Source organism: Pollicipes pollicipes, unplaced genomic scaffold (genome assembly GCF_011947565.3).
Source record: "Pollicipes pollicipes isolate AB1234 unplaced genomic scaffold, Ppol_2.1 Scaffold_7262;HRSCAF=8765_pilon_pilon_pilon, whole genome shotgun sequence".
Classification (NCBI taxonomy): Eukaryota; Metazoa; Arthropoda; class Thecostraca; order Pollicipedomorpha; family Pollicipedidae; genus Pollicipes; species Pollicipes pollicipes.
In genome coordinates, this window is record NW_023597055.1 from 2,050,089 (window position 1) to 2,071,521 (window position 21,433).

The 21,433-nt window shown below is 52.8% G+C and overlaps 2 pseudogenes; one reads left to right on the forward strand and one right to left on the reverse strand.

Moving 5' to 3' along the window:
• Positions 1-1,287: 1,287 nt before the first annotated feature.
• LOC119113700 (replication factor C subunit 4-like) lies at positions 1,288-11,212 on the reverse strand (annotated as a pseudogene).
• A 401-nt stretch (positions 11,213-11,613) lies between these two features.
• On the forward strand, positions 11,614-19,884 carry LOC119113699 (eukaryotic translation initiation factor 5B-like; annotated as a pseudogene).
• Positions 19,885-21,433: the final 1,549 nt, after the last annotated feature.

Below are 21,433 nucleotides of genomic sequence, written 5' to 3' on the forward strand. Positions count from 1 at the left end.
TGGCTCAATTTCCCAACCACCCGACCAACCGAGCAATCTTTTCACGTGATGTGGAAAGCAAGTTCCAAAGTAGCGGAAGGCCGTCCGCTATTCCATTTGGTGTCCAAATGAAAAAGCTGTTCCGGGAAAGCGACATACGTTTGCGTGGTGTGTTAAGGTCTCGTCCCGTATTAGTGCCTCCATGGGAGCTAATATCACCAAAAGTGGATGTATCCTTTTCATGCGCCAGCAAACAGGGAGCGATCCCATGCGACCTGAGATCGAAGGCTCTGGAGCACATCGGGTCGTACATAGGTTTTCAAGCCACATATACTGATGGGTCCAAAACGGAGGTAGGCGTTGGTGCTGCATTCGTGAATTACCAAGCCACCCGGTCCTTTTCTTTACCGAAACACGCCTCAGTTTACACGTCCGAGCTCGTTGCAATCAGTAAAGCCCTATGCTTCATCGAAGTTGGTGAGAGCAACTCACACGTGATCTTATCCGATTCTTTGAGCAGCCTGTTGGCCCTTACAACTTTTAACCCACCTTGTCCCATTATACAGGATATTTTAGTTCGCCTGACTGCGCTGGATCTTGTTGGTAAAACTGTCGTCTTATGTTGGATACCGAGTCATGTGGGTATCGGAGGTAACGAGCGTGCTGACGCGGCCGCAAAACGGGCAGCGCGTGCACCTTGCACCCGTTCTTTACCCTTGCCGGCAAGGGACTTTTACCCTGGAATCGCGACCTTTGTGGAGGGGAAATGGCAACGCTGCTGGGACGTCATTGTAAACAATAAGTTAAAGATGATCAAGCCACAACTGGGTCCATGGTCTTCAATCTCACGTAAATTGAGACGCGAAGAACTAACCCTGAGCAGATTACGAATTGGCCACACGCACGCGACACATAGTTACCTTTTGTGCGGTGATGAACGCCCTAAAGGTCCTCGCTGTGGTGCGCCACTTACGGTTCGGCACGTTATTCACTCTTGCCCACAGCTCAGAGAAGAGCGGGCACTTTACTTCGGACGAGATGCGTCAGGTCTTACCTTTCCAGACCTTATTGGCGACGATTCTCGCATGCTTGGCACCGGACAGCTGCTTTCATTTTTGAAAAAACGTAGGGTTCACAGCCATTTACACACCACGGTAAACACTTAGCTGTTATGGGCGCAAAACGACCGTAGAAGTCGACGCGCCCTAAAACCCCAAGCATCATCATTATCATCAGTAGAACGCGCAAGGTAGTGTCATGAACGCCCATTCTCCAATCACTCCCGCCGTCCAAAAGGAAACCACTTCACTTCCAAAAATCATGTATTCGGCCCCTCCACAATGGGCCCGATGAAACCGGGCTGAGGCGAACATGACATGACATCAATGAATGGCAGTTACAACGGCAAGCTGTACCCAAACGGCGGGCCCGACACACCCGCCGCGCACCTGCCGTGACCGGAGGTCAAGCACCCGCCGCCGACTGTCCAAGCGCCACGCATTCCGGACGGCACTCGAGTACACTCGCGCACTTGTCTGGAGTTGGCGCCGAGTGGCAGTTGGAAACTGATACTGCGGCCCACCCGCCTTTTGCATTTGTTGATGGGAAGACATCGATGCATTTACGGAAGATGTTCCACTTGCCCGGCGCAACGCCACGAAAACAACTTCAGCAACTACAAGCGATACAGTAAAAACAGCTGATGGCATTTCTTACGGACATTTGTGACGTCACACGCGGAAAGGTCTCCATGGTGCTGAAATCTGACCAACGTTGGAGGCCGTCCAGCCCGCGGAAAACAAAGGATGCCGCCCGACGTGATATCACCCACCACAGACTGGTGGTCTGTTTGGAGACCACTGACAGCCTAGCCGGAGTTCTTCATTTGGGCCATGACGACGCAGCCCAGGTCCATGATCTGCAGGTACTCGTCGGCGCCATCTTGGAGCCGGGAATCACACAGCTGTGCGAACACAGGGCGAGAGTCACATTAGGGGAGATGCGCTGATAACCAGCCATTAATTTCATATGCTCCAAGTGCTGGGGCTTTTGCTGTTATATATGTTTTAAGGCACGCTGATTGTATTGGTCAACAAACGCCCAGTGCATCAAATACCCAAAGCTTTAGCTTAAGCTATTCTGCTATCAAGATGCAAATTATCTCAGAAATGTTACGGATTTACGTGCCTGATGTTGCATGTAATACTCAGTGGAAGGAAGATAGGAGCCACAGTCGTTTCAATGGGGGTTTCAGGATCTTCGGTACGTCCACCAGGCACAAGCCGCTCCCACGAGTTCCCGCAGCGCCACAAGGTCTCTGATGATCCATCGGTCTCACGGGTCCCCACAGGGCCAGAAGGCCTCTGATGTTCCATCTCTCCCATGGGTTCCCACAGCGCCAGGCGGTCTGATGACCCATCGGTCCCACGGGTCCCCACAGCGCCAGACGGTCTGATGACCCATCGGTCCCACGTGCCCCGCAGCGTCAGAAGGCCTCTGATGTCCCATCTCTCCCATGGGTCCCCGCAGCGCGGGCGGCGTCGGGCTTCACTCACGGCCAGCCTCTCCAGGATGATGGCCTTGCCAAGGTCCGGCACGTCCTCCAGTCTGATCAGCTTGTCCATCAGCTGCACCAACAACTGCCCGCACAGAGACGGAGACGCCCGACGTCAACATCATAGCAGCACACTTGGGCTTTACCGGGGGACGTAATGTGCCTCTGAATGTAGCCAAAAACGATTCACCGCAGTGTTATACGACGTGATAATTGTGACATGATTGACAACTTTTAACGCAAAGGTACGATTCCGTGTTTTAGCGCAACAATGTCAACACACAATGCAGTATCACAACAATAAAACATAATAAAACAACAACAAAACACAACAAAAACAAAATATCCAAGCGGTTTTATATAAGGTGACACAAGTGATAATTCAATCTAGCTGCATCATGGAATCTACGGCCAGTACTGTGTGTCTAGTCTGCACCCTTTCCTGGACCGGAAAATAACATCAGTGTGGCCACTGACATGAAGCCTGTCCACCCTCACACTCACATCCCTGCTTCACCACGCGAACGCAGACCTCAGCGATGCTGGCCGGTCTGACCTGGGCGGGTGTCAGTCACACCCATGACTGACCTGGGCGGCGGCGTAACCCTCCAGGATCAGGTCCCGCACGCTCAGTTCCAGTTTCTCGTACGACCCGGAGCGGCAGGCGGTCAGCAGCTGCTCCAGCACCGGCTCCGACACCACCTGACGGCCGAGGCACCGCGTGACACACCGCTCCTCCCGTAATGATAACGACCGATGACGGTTTCTCCTGCGTGTCACTGCTCCGATCCTGAGTGCTGGAGGCGTTCACGCCGGCCACGGCAGTGGTCCCGGACTCCCGATCATAACTCCTATGATCAGATAGATATTATGATATTGATATATGATAACATGGATAACAGATAACATAATATCTGTTATCATATGGGATATAATATGTATGATATTATATATATATATATATATATATATATATATATATATATATATATATATATATATATATTCATCACTCCTTCCATTCTAACGTTTCGAGATCTTATCTCATCTTCGGAGAAGACTAAATTGCACAAGAAATAAGTTTTGAGTTTTAAAGGATGAAAAATTGTGCACTACTGTTGGAAAACATCTTTTGGTACGGAGAACATAAATGAAGCATAACTAATTGAAGTAAGACGGATTGCTATTTTCATCTTCATACATGTAAGAAACACTCATAATGGGAACATCACAAAGACACAATGGGAACACTACTGCCACAATCACATCAATAGTGCTCACCGCCCACCACCTAACAGCTAAAGAGTTGTGCAAGAATTTGTCTGTCTGTTTAGGGCCGGAGAGAGTTCGTTAATGAATATGCTTTCCCAAATTTGAAGGCGTCTTCTGTCATTGCACGTCCGTAAAATGTCAGTGCTGTCTGTCAGTTGTTGTCGTGTCAATGTCATGTCGTGTTCGTGTCGCATGTGGTCCAGAGGTGCCCCGTCACGTAAGTGCATTGTCAGGCGTCGTGAGTGTCGTTGTGGTCACACCAATGCAGTGTGTGGAACGAAGTTTGCAGCCTTCGATGTTGTATTTGAATTGATAACTACATTGGTACATTTCAGTTTGTCGGGTTTGTTGGGCTGTTTCTCATAAGAAAGTTCGATATCTTCTTATTACAATAGTAAATGACGATGTCCATTTTGTGGTCGTTTTTGCCTTTAACATGTTGAGATATAATTTCCCGTAAAGCTTTTTCGTCCTGTTTGTGAGCAGATGTCATTTGATTTTGATAGTACAGTTTGACGGTCGGTTGGATGTCCTGCCTTGGTTTGCTGTCAAAGTGTCTTGTCATATGTCGTTGTGTCTCGTTTTCGATGTCAGAATTTGAAAAACCGTTGTTCACCAGGATCTGTTTGATTCGTGTCAATTCTGAATGTAGTCCTGTCCAATCAGAGCAGTGCTTAAATGCTCGTCGAAGAAAGGACCTTATGACGCTAATTTTGTAGCGTCGAAGACACTCACTGTCAGCATTTAAGCACCGTCCGTTGCTAGTCTGTTTTCGGTATACAGTCGTTTTGAATTGTTGTCCTTGTCCATGAACAGCTACGTCAAGAAAGGGTATTACGTTTTGCACACTTTGCTCCGTTGTGAATTTTAAGCCAGACCGTTCTTCAAAGGTGTTTTTGAGATGTCCTAGTTGGTCAATGTCCCTAACTTCTACAAAGATATCGTCTACGTAGCGGCAGTAAATGTCCGGTCTTATGTCGACGTTTTGTGGTATGTCGGTTTCTACGTGTCCCATAAAGAAATTAGCGAATAAGGTCCTAGAGGTGAGCCCATTGCAACACCCTCAATTTGGCAATACATTCGGCCATCAGGCCCGCGGAAAGAAACTTCCAACGTGCTTTTAGTAATTGTTCAAGAAGGCGCTTTGATAGTATGAGAGGAGGAATTTCAGGATGATTGTAAACGCGGCCAAGGGTGATGGATATGGTTCTTTCAATGGGCACGTTTGTAAATATATTTCAACATCTAGAGTGGCTAGTAGACCCTTAGAATGACGAGGTCTCATTATATCAATAAACTCATCCGTCGACGACAAGCTGTAGGACATAGGAAGACATGGGGACAGAAGATCATTGAGAAGTTTTGCAATTCTGTAGGTTGGTGAAGAGATCCGTGAAATTATTGAACGAAGGGGTTGCCATTTCTGTGAGTTTTTACAGACCCATAAGTATAACCAAGCGCAAATTCACCCGTTATCTTGGAAAAGCGTATGCCATCAAAAGCGGCATTGGCAGCGGTGATTAGTTTGTTAAGCATGGTCTTGAGTTTGTCTGTTGGATCTTTTGTGATGTGCCGGAACTTCTTGTCGTCGTTCAAGATGCAGTTTAGTTTCTTATGATATTCCTTTTTGTCAAGTATTACGTAGAGTGATGATTTGTCCGCTCGCCGAATGATGATGTCTTTTTCTCGAAGTTCCCTTGCCGCCGTCCTGAGTTCTTGCGTGAATATCTTGCTCCTATCATTTCCACGCTTTTTCGTGCTCTCTCCTAGTAAGCTGTTCTTTAGATTCTTGTCCACGGTAACCTTGTTCTCTTTTTCCAAATTCAAGATATCCTGGTAAAGTTGGACAATATATATATATATATATATATATATATATATATACACAAAATATCTATAAATAATAAGATATAATATGAGATAACATAACATAAATGCTATCATATGGGAGAGATAACATAAATGTTACCATAACTCTACCCTGCTACAGTGCAAGAGTTTGATTAACCACACTATGCTCAGCGTGCCATGGTAATACTTGGTGATACTAAGGATACGACAGAGAGTAAAACATACATAAACACGGTGTAATAAGAATGCACGGTAATGCTGCAATAAACGATGCGATCTATGTCAACGGCGATACATGGTAACGGCATCGGGGATCGTATCGTAACGGTATCGTAAAGGCATCGGCAGCCCTGTGCGCTGTTCGTTCCAAGGCTTGCATGCCTTCCCGCTACAGGAGTCCCCATCACCGGGCGGTGCTTAACCCCCACGGCTGTTGGCTGACAACGCTACGTCTTGCTGATCTCCGTTAGCTATGGCCGCAGGGACCCATCATGGCCTCCGTACATCGAGCTCCCACCGGGGCCCGGTACTTGTTATGCTCGCTGGACTCCTGGCTGCAGGTAATCTCCATGCTTCAGGCTTGTTCTGACAGCCAAATCCCTATCCAGCGAAATATGTGCAAACCCTGAGATACCCTCAACAATCTCGCGATGTCGCGATACCGCTCCCGTTATTGTTGTTATAATGATAATGATGATGATGATGTTGAAGAATGACGTTGAGGATTGCATCAATGATGGTGACGTTGGTGAGGATGACGTTGATGATGTCATACCGTTTCCGTGGCCCCTACGCCCATTCCTCCGACCCCACGTCGCCCTGGTGACCCCGTGATCACCCTCTTGACCCCTGGCCCTCCACCGTACCCCCATGACCTGGCACTCACCCCCCATGACCTCTCGGACGTCCGCAGCTGTAAGCCCGCCGGCCGGCCGCAGTCGCGCCGCGGACTGCAGCGTGGTGATGGCCTTGCGCAGGTCGCCGTCAGATGTCTCCACCAGCGTCGCCAGGCAGTCGGTGTCGCACTGCACGCCCTCGGCCGTGCAGATGTCCTGCAGCCGCTGCACCAGGATCTCGCGCGCTGCCGGCGCGTCCGGGGCGGGACAAGCGGTCACGTGGTGCGCACACGGGCCGGGGCGTACCGGACCACGTGATGTGCGCACTTGATCAGGGCAGATGTCACATGACGTGGACACAAGGCTGTTCCGAAGGTCACCTGTCTGTCAGCACGCGGTAGCCAAGAGTCAAATACAGTGAACGCACGGCGATACACGGCGCCGCCGTGTGCAGCTCACGCACAGCAACACGCACACAGGCAAGAAATGGTGAGCATAGCAAGCATAGCGAACTGAGGACCCACTGTCCCGCGCTGTCCGGGCCGAATTACAGCCCCAGCCGGGCCGAGGCGAGGCTCGCCACTCACAGAGGGGTTTGAAGCGGAATTTGGCGCAGCGCGAGGTGAGCGGGTCGATGATGCGCGACACGTAGTTGCAGATGAGGCAGAAGCGGGTGGTGCGCGTCTCGCGCTCCATGGTGCGCCGCAGCGCCGCCTGCGCCGCGGACGTCATCGAGTCGGCCTCGTCCAGAATCACCATCTGGCGGCGAGACGGCAGATGGTCATTGGTGATGATAGCGATGCGTCAGGTGCCGGACCAGTGACGTCACTGGGTCCAATGCCACAACATGATGATGCTAAGTGGAGTCAGGGCTGGATGAATGAGTCACTGGTGTCACCTGATGATGTCACACAACAAAAGGAAGTTGACAGGAATGGCATGGCTTAGAAGAGTAATTGAGCACAAACCTCAATCATACAGCAAAGATGTCATTATGGTGAAACAATGCTAGTGAAAGCATGGGAATGAAATCGTTGAAAATAATGGGCAACAACAACTGCCCAAAAATACTGTTTTTTAACCTGCATATCAAAAGACTAAAGACAGCATGAAAATATTATCCGTTTGTTGTTTGTACTACAAATTTGAACACTATGTAACCCATACCAAACACACTTATTAGTAATGCACATACACAAATGGGCAAAGCATGTGTCTGCCTTTAAGTAAAATAAAACCCATGTTTTACACATTATAAAATACACCTTTGGGCAATGCAGAGAGCATCTTGCATACAAATAATGCACACCTCATACTAAATGTTTTGTTAAGGGTAGCCACTATATATCAAATCACGTTATGCATGAAACTAGTCCCCTACACTCTACTTTCACCCATATGTTGAGACCAAACTCAGGCCCCACTAAAATTGGAAGCACATTGTTGTTAAGTACAGTCCTTGAGGCACTGTGACCACTGAGATCGTGATGTGCTATAAAATACACATGTTGTAAAAATATTATAAACTGGTGCTATAAATGCAAAATAACTGACACATATCTCATTCAAAGCATCATGTGTGCAATAAAGGAAAATGGGCCAGCCACAGTGCACACCCACCTTGTAGGCAGGGCAGGCGCGCCCGTCAGTGCGGCAGGAGGGCACTGCCTGCTGCGAAAAGCCCTTGACCTTCTCACGGACCACAGCGATGCCGCGTTCGTCCGAGGCGTTCAGCTCCAGCACCCTGGCGGCGACCGCGGGAAACACTAGTGCGTGGCATCGACACTGCTAGGCTATGTAGTGCCGTAGCCGCCGAGGCCGGAAAACATCTGCACACGATCTCTTCACAACTCACCGCGCAATGTACCATGGTGGTCTCCTTGTAACAACTCAAATGCATACATCTGTGCCTGCTTATCCAGTGAAATAATCTCCATCGGGATTCACTGAAGGCATGCGACACTCAGGGGCGACATCATTGACACCGTCACACGCTCAACACCAGCAGCAGTCCGCCTGACCACGATGTCCACGTGCCAGTTGCACCAGCATACCTCTGTTTCATGTCCTGATCCGAACAGCTCCCGGCAGGCGGCCAGGATGGTGGACGTCTTGCCCGTGCCCGGAGGCCCGTAAAACAGCAGGTTCGGCAGCTGAAAAGCGTAATCCCCCGTCGGCACAAGCGGACAGGTTCAACACCTGTCAGCTGTGGCTCACACGCTATGGCACTCACCAAATGACATGCCCTTTATGGATTCACACTGATTTATCTAAATTGGTGTTCAACTGGTTAATAACCTGTAAGGGTTGCCACTCCAAGGCAAGGGGTCAGGTTAGTGACAGATGAACATGATGAACATTGGACCCAACACACTACTCTCCACAGAAAAGCTTCAAGTGAAAGGCTGCCCCTGCCCACAGTCATGCCTTGTATCTTTCAAGTGCTGTCCCAAAGCATGACTGAAATGATATGACAAAAACAAAGTTTTAAAAGCAATGTGCATGAAGTCAAGCATATTTGAAGATTGGATGGTAGGGGTCAGGGCTCACATAACAATTGCTTAGCATGAGCTCTGATTACAGAAATTCATCCATTCAACAGATTTGGGCCAAATCCTTTGAAATCTTAAGATACACTGCACTGATTATAATTATGTGTAACAGATCTCCAAACCATCTACCCAAATAAAGCAAGATCCAAAATTCCTCTATAATGGTACATAATTAGCTTACAAGTGCCAACTACACAAACATTTAGCAGATAAGTGTAACTTACGTCAGCGCCCTTCATGCACTTCTTCAACATCATCACTACTTCATCCTGGAAAGCAACATCATCTACAGTCTTGGGCCGGCTGAAACCAGGAAAGGAATGTCATCATCCAGATTTCTTTGATCATGCTCTGATAAAACAGATGCCATCAAAGGCCTGCGTGGTAGAAACTTGACCATGATTTTGATTACAAAAGTACACCAATACTTAGCAGCCTCTGATTCAGAATGGCAACAGCTTTAACTTTCACAGCATGAGTTTTGGACCATTCCTGGACATGACCCTAACCTCCCTTAACTTTGTAACACAAAATCAATCACAGGAAACAGCCAGGGTATACATTCCTACCTCATGTTAAAAAAGAGCATTGTACATCGATCGTCGTTTTTAACGCAGAACATATAGTAATAAATCGCAAAATGGGTCATCCAAGCTCTTACCTTGGAACTTAAATAACTACGATAGAGAACATCCGAGCGCAAACACGTAGCAACCACGACCCGGCGCCATTTCTACGCGTGATTGCAACATTACTGCGTGATCACATCATTACTGCGCATCCAGAACCCTAAAAATGTATGAGGCCGAGGTAACAAGAATTCAATAAAATGTGTTTCTTGCATATCCAAGCGGTCTTCTGTATTGTTTGTAGATTGGTCAACATGGTGGAGAAATATGACATTTTGTGTGGGAACGAAAAGCAAAATGAGAATACGGCAGCTAAACAAAACTTCTTAGTGCAGTAAATATATATGGCATGGAACATGGGTGCCAATCGGACACTGGGTTGAAGGGGACAGGGTGGGGGTTTGTTAGGTTAGGTTAGGTTAGGTTAGGTTAGGTTAGGTTAGGTTAGGTTAGGTTAGGTAGGTTAGGTTAGGTTGGTTAGTTGTTATGCTAGGCTAGGCTAGGCTAGGCTAGGCTAGGCTAAGTTAGATTCTGGCCTGTCCACTTCATAAATGTACCACCTAGACATGATAAGGAACGTTTTTCATCACATTATTATTGTTAACTTGGTCCCATAATTTTTTATGGTTCTCGATAAGCAGAAATATTGTAATTAGGCAACGGCAACACAGAAACGGTGCTGGGGAGTCGAGGAGGTGGGTGCGTGCAGAGCTAGGGAGCTTGCTGCCGTAAATATTAAAATTTGAAGGTAGGAACATGAACCTACCTGTTTTAACATTATTTACAATATGCTCTGCCTGAAACATGACAAATGGTGTACAATGATTTTGTCTAATGTTAGGTAGGAATGTATACCTACACCCAGGAAACTGAAGCCTTGAAACTGATTGCAGCTTGTGCATGATGGAATGAAATGTTACCACATATGGAGTGTTGACATACTATTTCTCCACCCAGGGCTGTGGCACCTTCCTCTTCTTCTCCTTGCCAGAAGGAGCAGCACTGACAGCCGGCTCACCCTGGCCCAGCTTGCCAGTCTTCAAGAAGGCCTCCATCACGACCAGATCTAAAAACAGGCACACAGCTAATTATCACATTCGAGATGTTGAGATTGAAGACAATGTGGGTTGAAAGCCACACCCTCAGAGGCACCAAACAGGGATGGGACGTTGAATGATGTAATGTTGAATCTGCCACAATGCAACAAAACCAGACAGAATTACAAACATTCTGCTCTGTACAGCTACACACCCTCTAGACTTGATAATTCCGCAAGCAAGAGGTGCAAAAAGCACATCATAGCATTTCTAACTGTAATCCTTTCTTGTCCTGGTTTTGACGGCCTTCCCACTCAATTCACTACTGGATAACTCCCAGGTAATCATGACTGCAGACCGGTTAGTGAGCTTACCTATCTCCAGCAGCCTCCGAAACCGTGAACAGCAACGAATATGAGACACGAACTGAGGATCTACGACCCCGAACAACCACGGCCACGGAGACCCCAGGAGATCCCCGCAACTTGCTTGCCCGCAACGTTACCTTGGGACCTCGCTTACAACTTGTTTGTTGCCCCATCTGCGCATTGTATACGACGACGAATGTTGGAAACTGGCGCCATGGAGAAATTTGAATGTCAATAGATGTAGAATTTGTACGGCATTTCACCTGTTAAACGCGAGAAGAATTCTCATGGTATTGAGGTAGCACAGATTAGAGGTGAGATTACAAAGGTTTCGAGAAGGTATTTTTATCCTGGTTTGTACAGAATGGGAACAGTTTCCACAAAAACTAGTGGGTGTGTTTCCTTAGCATGGTTTAATTTAGTTAACTGTGTACAGTGATTTATTTTAGCGCTTCAATAGCGTTACCGCCTTCCAAGTTTCTCTATTGCATCATCATCCTTTTCCGGTGGACTTTGAGGTCAGTCTGCGATCAGCTGTGTGTGTTGAGTGTTGACCAGCGTGTGTCAAGCACTTTGTTCATTCTAAGTATTCCATTTCTATTTACTTATAACTTTGGAGCTGCTGTTTTATGTTAGCGACTGGCTCAAATAGCAGGTACAGGTCCTAGCCTCGTCTTGCGGTGCCCGTCGCGACGCTCAGCACTCAGCCGGCTGTTGCGTTAATTAAACAGCTCCGGCTGCTTTTCCTCTTGGAAGTGGAGAACGTAATCCTGCTATCCTCGTTTTTGAAATATATGTTAGTTTTTATATTTTAATGATGTGCTCCAAGATGATCACGATTCCTTACTTGTGTGTATGGAAGACATCGGCCGTCGGCATATGTTGTGTTAAGAGTCATAATTGTGATCCATTCTTTGCAATAAGAATGTTGAACATGCTGACTTTTACAGTGTATTCTGTGGATTTCATATTCTAATAAGAAAGAATCATGCAATCAAGACCTGCACTGTCAGTAAATGTTCCTTTTAGTCTCAGTTTTCAAGAAGAAAGATCAACTGGTTGCTATTGGGGCTTTACAATGCTTTCCCCTTCTGAGGCTATATGGCGCCACCTGCCTCTCAACAGGAAGGGCAGGCACTGCGGGGGATCAAACCCCGTACCTCAGGTTTTCTATACACATGGTGGTTAATCACAATTATAGTTTCCCAGCAGAATAATTAGTTAAATTTTCTCCCATGCCAAGCTGCTTCACTCATCTGTGAAGTTTCATTTCCTCAATGATATAGTGAATTTTTGAATTTCATCATATGTGTTTTGAAGATCTAAATAAATATCTTTCCACACCACACCACACAGAAATGTGATGTGTATTTTAGGGTCCAAACAATTTTATAGTCAGTTCAAAATGGCATCCAGTTTGTTGATGGCATCCTGTCTTTTCCATACAAAATATGGTTAATGTTTTGACTTCACTTAAAGCTTCTAAAACACAGTCAATTATTCATGTTTATTAAACATTAGTATTAGTTATGTGCAGAAGCACCAGCAGGTAATTTGTGTTTCCTTGCAGTGCTGATTTCTTCTGAAATGTCTCAAGATGTATGAAATAATAATAAAATGTCTCAATATGCACAAACAGCCTGCTCTCCAAATTTGGCGTACTTTTTAAAGTTGGGGATCCTGAAACCCCCAACTGAATGGGTCACGAAGCGATGCACTTCCCTGACCTTCAGCTATATGCCATCACTAAGGTATAAGATGGAATCGGTCTGTTTTCCAAAGGTTTGCAGGCTTCCAAGGCCACCTGTTGCTCCAATATTTACGTTTCTCTGATCTGATCTTCTGATCTGATCTTTTACTGAGATCTTGTTGCTCTGATCTTTTGAGATTGCATTGTGTGTGACCCAGGAGTTCTTCTGGTGGATGGAGAGAATGCCTTCAGTTGGGCTGATTGACCCTTGTTGAGGCTGGTGCCAGTCCTAGGGCCCAGAGTTCACTGACATTGTCAAGGTCACAAGGTCATTGAGCAGTGTATGACTGTGCTGAGGCATGCCCTGGGAGTCTGGTTGGCTGTGACTGTGCCCCATCTGGCTGGCAGCTAGAGCAGCTGTGTCAGCTGTCTGATGGCTAGTGTGGTCTCTGACATGGCCTCTTTTGTTGTCCACCCCCAATCCATTAGATGTCATTTGTATGTTGTTTGGCTTGTATATTAGCCATGCAGAATAGAATGATCATTGCTGATGCATATCTTTGCTGCAAGGATTGAGTTTTCTTCTTATCACATTGATCATGGTTAAGCTTTTCTGACCATTGAAAACCTTGCTGACAGTCCTGGATTTTTTGACATCTTAAGTCATTTTTGGGCTGAGGTGTGTTTTTCAATGCACCTGTTTGCTCCCGTAGGTTTCGGACATGTACAGTGACCTGGCAAGCTGCCATCTCACATCACAGGAGGCCTCATTTGCTGGCTGTTATTTTATGGATGAAGCAGTTTGAACTTGACACCCCATCTGAGTGACTTCACACTCATCACATAGCTGCCTCCTACCAATGATTGCCGTTCTATGCCGTGGGCTGAGCAGGCGTATGTTGTTTGCACAGCTGGTCGAATATTTTGCCGCCGACGGTATGCCTTGTGCCAGGGGCGCCACCTGTTCGGCGCGGCCATCGTCCTCTGACAGCGCGCTCCGTCCGGCAGAGCCCCTTGAGCGCGCGTCCGTCGCGGGCGGCCGCCGCCAGTCACGCTGCCGTCCGACGCCGCCCCCCGCCGCCCCCGTGTCTGCAGCAGACACGCGCCATGGGTAAGCCGAAGAAGGGCAAGAAGAAGGAGGAGTCGGAGGAGGACGAGCCTTCCGTCCTGACGCTCGAGGACGAGCCCGAGCCGCAGGAGGCCGTGAAGAAGCCGAAGCGGAAGGAGAAGAAGAAGAAGAAGGCGGCCGTGGCCGAGTCGGACGACGACGACCCGATGGAGGAGGAGGGCGGCGGCGGCGAGGCGTCGCCGTCGCCCCCGCCGCCGGCGCGGCCCAAGATGTCTGGGTTCGCTGCGCTGATGATGGACGACTCGGAGGAGGAGGAGGAGCGGCCGGCGCGGCGCCAGCAGTCTGGCTTCGCCTCCCTGATGGCCGAGAGCGGCGAGGACGAGGCGCCCGACTCGGAGCAGGAGGAGCGCGTCGTCGTCAAGAAGAAGGAGAAGAAGAAAGAGAAGAAGGGCAAGGAGAAGAAGAAAAAGAAAAAGGACGAGGGGCTGGACGACGACCTGGAGAAAATGCTGTCGGAGCTGCAGATGGAGTACACGGGGGACCAGCCGATGGAGACGATCACCGCGAAGCCCGCCGAGAGGGAGACGTCTGTGGAGGAGACGCCGGCGGTGGACGCCGAGAAGAACGAGCGCGTCACGGAGAGCGTGGAGAAAGAGGACGAAGGGGAGGATGACGACGAGGGTGGCACCGTCAAGACAAAGGCGCAAAAGCGCAAGGAGAAGAAGGAGAGGGAGCGCTTGAAGAAAATCGAGCAGAACAAGAAGGGTGGCAAAAAACAAACCGAAGAGCCCAAAGAGCCTGAAGATCAGGAGGAAAAAGCTGGTGATGTTAATGGCGAGGCCGTGTCAAAGCCGAAGGAGGTGAAAGTAGAACAGGATGGCGAAGAAAAACCATCGGCCGCGAAGAAGAAAAAGAAGAAGGCGGCCGAAAAAGCGCCGGAGCCTGAGCCTGAGGAGCCGTCCAAGAAGAAAAAAGGTCCCGGCAAGAAGCTGGTGGCCGCGATGCAGGAGGCGCTGCGGCTGCAGCAGGAGGCAGAGGAGAAGGCTAAACAAGAGGAGGAGGACCGCATCCGACGCGAAGAGGAGGAGGAGCGTCGCAAGGAAGAGCAGGAGCGGCTGGAAAAGGAGCAGAAGGAGCTGAAGAAGAAGCAGGCAAAGGAGCGCAAGGAGCAGCTCAAGGCCGAAGGTAAGCTGCTGACGCCGAAGCAGCGGCAGAACATGGCGCGCGCGCAGGCGCTACTCGACGCGATGAAGCAGCAGACGGCGGCCGCGGGGGCCGAGAAGAAGCCACGTCCAAGTCTCAAGGATCGCCGGCAAAAGAAAAACATAAGCAGGCATCGCCGGAGGCGGAGGTGCCACCGACACCGGAGGTCATCACACCGGAGGTGACGACGCCGGCGAAGCCACCGCCCGCAGAGCCGGACGCGGGGCTGAAGGACAGCTGGGAGGAAGAGGAGGACGGTGGGTTGAAGGACTCGTGGGATCAGGCGAGCGAAGACGAAGCGCCGGCGGAACCGGAACCGGCACCGGCGCCGGCACCTGCCGCCGCGCCTGCCGCCGCGCCGCCGCCTCCGGCGACGACCGCGAAGCCGGCCGAATCCGAAGACGAGTCAGCCGACGACGACGACGAAGACGAGGAGGAGAGCGGCAGCGACGACGACAGCGAGAGCGAGGAAAGCGACGACGACCGCACCGAGGCCGAGAAGCGGCGCGACCGCGCGCTGAAGCGCATCCAGGAGCGGCGCGACGCGGCGCGCGCACAGATGTCGGCCGACAACCTGCGCGCGCCCGTCATCTGCGTGCTGGGGCACGTGGACACGGGCAAGACGAAGATCCTGGACAAGCTGCGCCGCACGAACGTGCAGGAGGGCGAGGCCGGCGGCATCACGCAGCAGATCGGCGCCACCAACGTGCCGCTGCGCGCCATCGAGGAACAGCAGCGCTTCGTCAAGAAGCACAAGGTGGCCGAGCTGAAGATCCCCGGTCTGCTCATCATCGACACGCCTGGCCACGAGTCCTTCAGCAACCTGCGCTCGCGCGGCTCGTCTCTGTGCGACCTGGCCATCCTGGTGATCGACATCATGCACGGCCTGGAGCCGCAGACGATCGAGTCGATCAACCTGCTGAAGTCGAAGCGGACGCCCTTCCTGGTGGCGCTCAACAAGATCGACCGGCTGTACGACTGGGAGACGGGCAAGGCGAAGGACGTGGAGGACGTGGTGAAGGCGCAGGCGCGCAACACGCAGATGGAGTTCGAGCAGCGCACGCGCGAGACGATCGTGCAGCTGGCCGAGCAGGGCCTCAACGCCAAGCTCTTCTACGAGAACGACAACCCGCGCGAGTACCTGTCGCTCGTGCCGACCAGCGCCATCACCGGCGAGGGCATGGGCAACCTGATGGCGCTGGTGGTGATGATGACGCAGAACATGCTGACCAAGCGGCTGATGTACTTCAGACGAGCTGCAGGCCACCGTGCTGGAGGTGAAGCAGATCCCAGGGCTGGGCACCACCATCGACGTCATCCTGGTGAACGGTACGCTGCGCGAGGGCAGCACGGTCGTCGTCGCCGGCACAGACGGGCCGATCGTCACCCAGGTCCGCTCGCTGCTCATGCCGCAGCCGCTCAAGGAGCTGCGCGTCAAGAACGCTTACCAGGAGTTCAAGGAGATTCGCGCCGCGCAGGGCGTCAAGATCGCCGCCAAGGAGCTGGAACGCGCGATCGCCGGACTGAACCTGCTGGTGGCGGAGCAGCCGGACGAGGTGGAGATCTGCAAGGCGCTGGTGGCGAAGGAGCTGCGCTCGGCGCTCAGTGCCATCAAGCTCAGCGACCACGGCGTCTACGTGCAGGCGTCGACGCTGGGCTCGATGGAGGCGCTCCTGGAGTTCCTGCGGACCTCGAAGATTCCCTACTCGGGCGTGCGCATCGGGCCGGTGGTGAAGCGTGACGTGATGAAGGCGTCGGCCATGCTGGACCGTGATCCCGAGTTCGCCGTCATCCTCGCCTTCGACGTCAAGGTGGAGCGCGACGCGCAGGAGATGGCCGACTCGGCCGGCGTCACCATCTTCCAGGCCGACATCATCTACCACCTGTTCGACAAGTTCATGAAGCACCGCGAGGACCTCAAGAACAAGAAGCGCGAGGAGCACAAGCACATCGCCGTGTTTCCGTGCAAGATACGCATCTTTGCCGCAGTTCATCTTCAACTCCCGCGACCCGATCGTCATGGGCGTCAGCATCGAGGGCGGCATCGTCAAGACGGGCACGCCCATCTGCGTCCCGTCCAAGGACTTCCTCTTCGTCGGCTACGTCTCCACCGTCGAGATCAACCACAAGCAGGTGGAGACGGCGCGCAAGGGCCAGGAGGTGTGCATCAAGATTGAGCCGGTGCCGGGCGAGAGTCCGAAGATGTTCGGTAGGCACTTCGACGAGACGGACATCCTCGTCAGCCGCATCAGCCGCGAGTCCATCGACGCCTGCAAGAACTACTTCCGCGAGGACCTGCAGAAGCCCGACTGGCAGCTGATGATAGAACTCAAGAAATTGTTCCAGATTATCTAGCTTTGTTACCAGGTGGGAGCGGGGTGGGGGCGGGGGCGGCGCCGCGGCGCGCCGCCATCACAGTCATATTGCTGGATCGTGTTTTGTACGCATGAGCGGGCGCCGTCCGCCGCTGTGATCTGACCGGCCTGCGTCGTGATATCATCGCCATCTTCGCCTGCATACCCAGATAGCTTTGTTACTATGGCCGGCCCTCACGGCCGGCCGACGTGGAGTTGGACTATGGAAATCGGCAAACTGTTAGCGGCCGCGGCGGCCGCCGCCGGCCGCGCGGGGCTCGCCGCGGAGGAGCGGGCGGCAGGCCGGCGCCGCCGCGCGGGCGCTGGACGGGAGACAGCGCTGCGGCTCTCAGGAGACTACCCGCCCAGACTGCTCTCAGACTGCTCTCAGCGTGCTCTCAGTCTGCTCTCAGCTTGGCGGTCGGACTGCGCCACCGCGCCGGCTCCGACCGCGCCGCTTCAGCCGCCGTCGGTGGCCCTTCCTGCGGCGATCGACCTCGAGGTCAGTGGGGACCGGTGCCCGCCCTGTGCGACTCGGGCGATCTTCGATGTACCGGCCGGCCTGACGCATCTGCTTTGTCGTCGGACTCAGTGTTCGGAAACGTTCGCCGTCTCGTGTGTTATGTTCCCACTACTTTCCCTTGAAGGTTTTTGTTTTGCCTTGGCCAGGGATGTATGCACGTGATGCAGTGCTCGGTTCGGAGGCCCCGTTGCGTCACTGGCGGAGCCTTTTGGCGTGTCTCGCCTTGTCTACGCAGCTGTGTGTGAGCTTGACTGTCGGTAGGCAGAACGCCTGACAGCCCAACAACCGTCCGTCGTCTAGAGTGGACTTCTTAATCTGAGTGCTCTTAAACCAGCGTCTCTGGATGAGCAGGCGCGCTGAGGCGGCAGCAAATGCAGTCGCGCAGATCCCCTCAAACAGTGGATTAGTTCCAACAGTTGTGGCGATCCAGTTGCCACAGTTGATACTGTCATGGTATTGAACATTTTGGCACTCCGTCTGAACATTTCTATGCTGAGGCGTAGTCTCTGATCTCCCGTCGCTCTGCTGTGACCGCCGTGTTGCCCCCGTCTGCCGGATAACACCAGCGGGCCGCCGCGTCCTGGCGGTCCGCTCCTCTAGCCCCGGCCACACTGACGCCCCGCGCCCCGGCGACCGGTGCCGGCCCCGCGCCGGCCCCGCGCCGGGGGCGGGCACACCCGCCGGCGCCCCGTGGCGCGACGCTCCGGCCCTGAGGTGCCGGAGCGGCCGGCGGCGCTCGGGGTCGTGCGAAGCCTGTGCTGGGATCGTCACGCTGCGCTGGCTGCCGCTGTGTCGTTAGGGTGGTCACAGTTGTGTCGTCGCGGTGCGCGTGTATGGGTGCGTGCTGTGCCGTGCGTCACTGCGTGTGCTGTGCCGCGGCGGAGACGGCGTGCGTTACAGCCGCGCTGTGACCCCGCCCGTGCGCGTGCGGCGCCACGTCCGGTCACCGCGTGACGCCCTGTCCCTGTCGCAGGAGCCGGTCCGGACCAGCGACGTCTCTCGCCTTGGGCTCAGGTGAGAGCTCGGCTCCCGGTCCGCCTGGCCCCGACCCCCGGCCTCCGCCAGGGGGAGCGGGTGGCCGCGGCAGCCGACGCGCGCGAGGCGGCGACGTGCGGCGCGCCAAGCGCGGGAAGGCCATGGCCGCCGCTGTCGTCTGACTGCGCGGAAGAGCGCTGACGTCGGGCGGCTCGCTCCGCGTGCGGTGCGGGCTTCTCTGTCGAGGTGGTGCGGGTTGACGATAGGCTAGTTCGGGAGGCGACTGCTCTGGGAATGAAGGGTCTGGGGTCGCCGGGGCGTGTTTGTTGGTGACACCCCGTACCCCCGTCCCCCGTCCCCGTGTCTGTGTCTGACTGTGCCGGGGCCTGCCCCGGGAGTCCGGTTGTCAGTGACCGCGCTCCCTCTGGCCGGCGGCTAGAGCAGCTGTGTCGGCCGTCCGATGGCTAGTGTAACCTCTGACCTGGCCTCTTTCGTTGTCCGGCCTCAGCTCCCCCCCCCCCCTCGCGTACTCGTCCAGCGTCAGTGGTGTGGTGCATGCCAACACAGCCTTGCTGCTATATTTTGCCACTTGTTCGACTCGGAAGTCGCTGCGAAACGAATGCGTCGTCCCTGTATCTTATTCCGATGTCAAGCTGCAGAACTGTTCGCTGCTGGTAGAGTAGCAAAATGTAGGTTGTTAATGGGTTAAGAACCTGCACCCTTGAGCGCGGTGCACTCTTGAACGCGGTTGCCGCGATTGTCACGAGCGGCCGCGCCAGCCCACGTCCGTCTGTCGCGCCCCTGCCGTCCGCCTGGGTGCCCCGCACAGCACGTGACGCTGTCTCACCCTCCGACAGGACCCGGGTCGGCGGCGTCTGTGGCCGGCCGGCCAAGAGCGACCGGCGCAGCCGCGCGACCAACCGGAGCTGCCGGAGAGCGCGCATACGGGTCGCCGCGGCACCGGCGAATGCCAATAAACGCGCCCTAACGGACCTGCTGGTTTTTGGCGGGAGGGGACGGGTGCCGGACGCGGCTGAGATGAGGACGCCGTCTGCGGTATCTGTGAACGGGACGGACAGACACACACGCACGCGGTCTCACCCTCGCCGTCGCCCGCTTGGGTCTGGGGTTCGCGTGTGACCGAATGGCTAAACGCGGGCTGCGAGCAGTCAGCCCGATGGCGATGAAAGCAATTATGACGACGTATTTGGTAGCGATCACCACTGGCGGTGTGCCAACGCACGCAAATGTGCCGTGTTTGAAGCGTCTGCTATGTGAGAACCGGACGCTGCTGCCAGACGCGTCCAACTTCCGCCAGCTGTAGAATGGAACAGATGCAGACTGCGCGGGGTGTTACGGGTTTTCAGGTAACGCGATTCGGCAAATAGGAAAAGCGCATATACTCCCTGTTCCTTGAAAAGACGATAACCGTTCGGTCGTTACGCCCCCCCCCCCCCCCTCTCCGCACACGTCGTGCTTCGATGGTTGTAAGATTGTGTGCGTGCCTGCTTGTCCGGCAAGAGCGCAGCTGAGGAACGAGGCGACTTCAGGAGGGTCGGATAATAAAGCTGCCGCCGTTAGTAACCAGAGGTAGACAGGCGCTTTCCTTCTTGATAAAACACATTTGGTTTGTTCGAGCTTCTTGAATTTTCGCTTCCATGGTTCTGTAGGCTAGCACCCCGTTTTAGTGGTATCCCTCTGCTTTCTAAGCGAGCGATGCAATGCGACGCTTTAAGCTTGGTGACAACACTGGGGGGGGGGGGGGGGGAGAGAGAATGCGTTATAGCCGTCGTGAGGTGCACGGTTCATGTGAGGTGGGAGTCACTCCCGCCAAGGGCGTCACATTCCAAAACCGTTGGGGGAAGAGGGGGGGGGGGGGGCGTCTGAGCCAATCAAGTTAATATAACCTGCCCACCAAATCCTGATTTCCTCTCCGCCTTTCGGCCACTTTGATTTGCTTCCCTGGTGTCAAGATGAACTAAGAATTGTTTATTCGGTTCAGGACATGTTTTGCTGTTAAGGAATGCTTTAAGTTTGAAGCCGATGTGTGAGTGATAATGATGATAGATTCATAATGATGATATTGATAGTCGTGCGCTTAAGAACCCAACGTACCTGCAACTTAGACACCTGCTGGATGTTATTGGCAAATTGTTTCGTGTTTTTGCTCATATGTGCTGGGGGATGGACTCAGAGGAGCATTGAAGGGCTCAACTCAAGCATTGAGGCGAGAGGGGGCTTAAGCTCCCAAAGGATACAAGGTGACATCCCTGACTTCCGCTGCTTGTCATTCATTATTACTAGGAGCTCTGCTCTCCATCCCACCAGCTACGTCGAGGGTTTCATTCTGGTCACAGCCTCATGTGCAGTCTCTGACCCACAGTAACTTTATGGGTACACAGATTAGAACTGATCACCAGCACCAGGCAAAGAACAATTTTCGTCTCGACATGATCGTGGCCCGCCGCCCATGGGTCTGCCACAGATGGCAGGTTAATTGGGATCGGCTATGGAGCGTGTTGCAATAAGGCGGCACTCTTC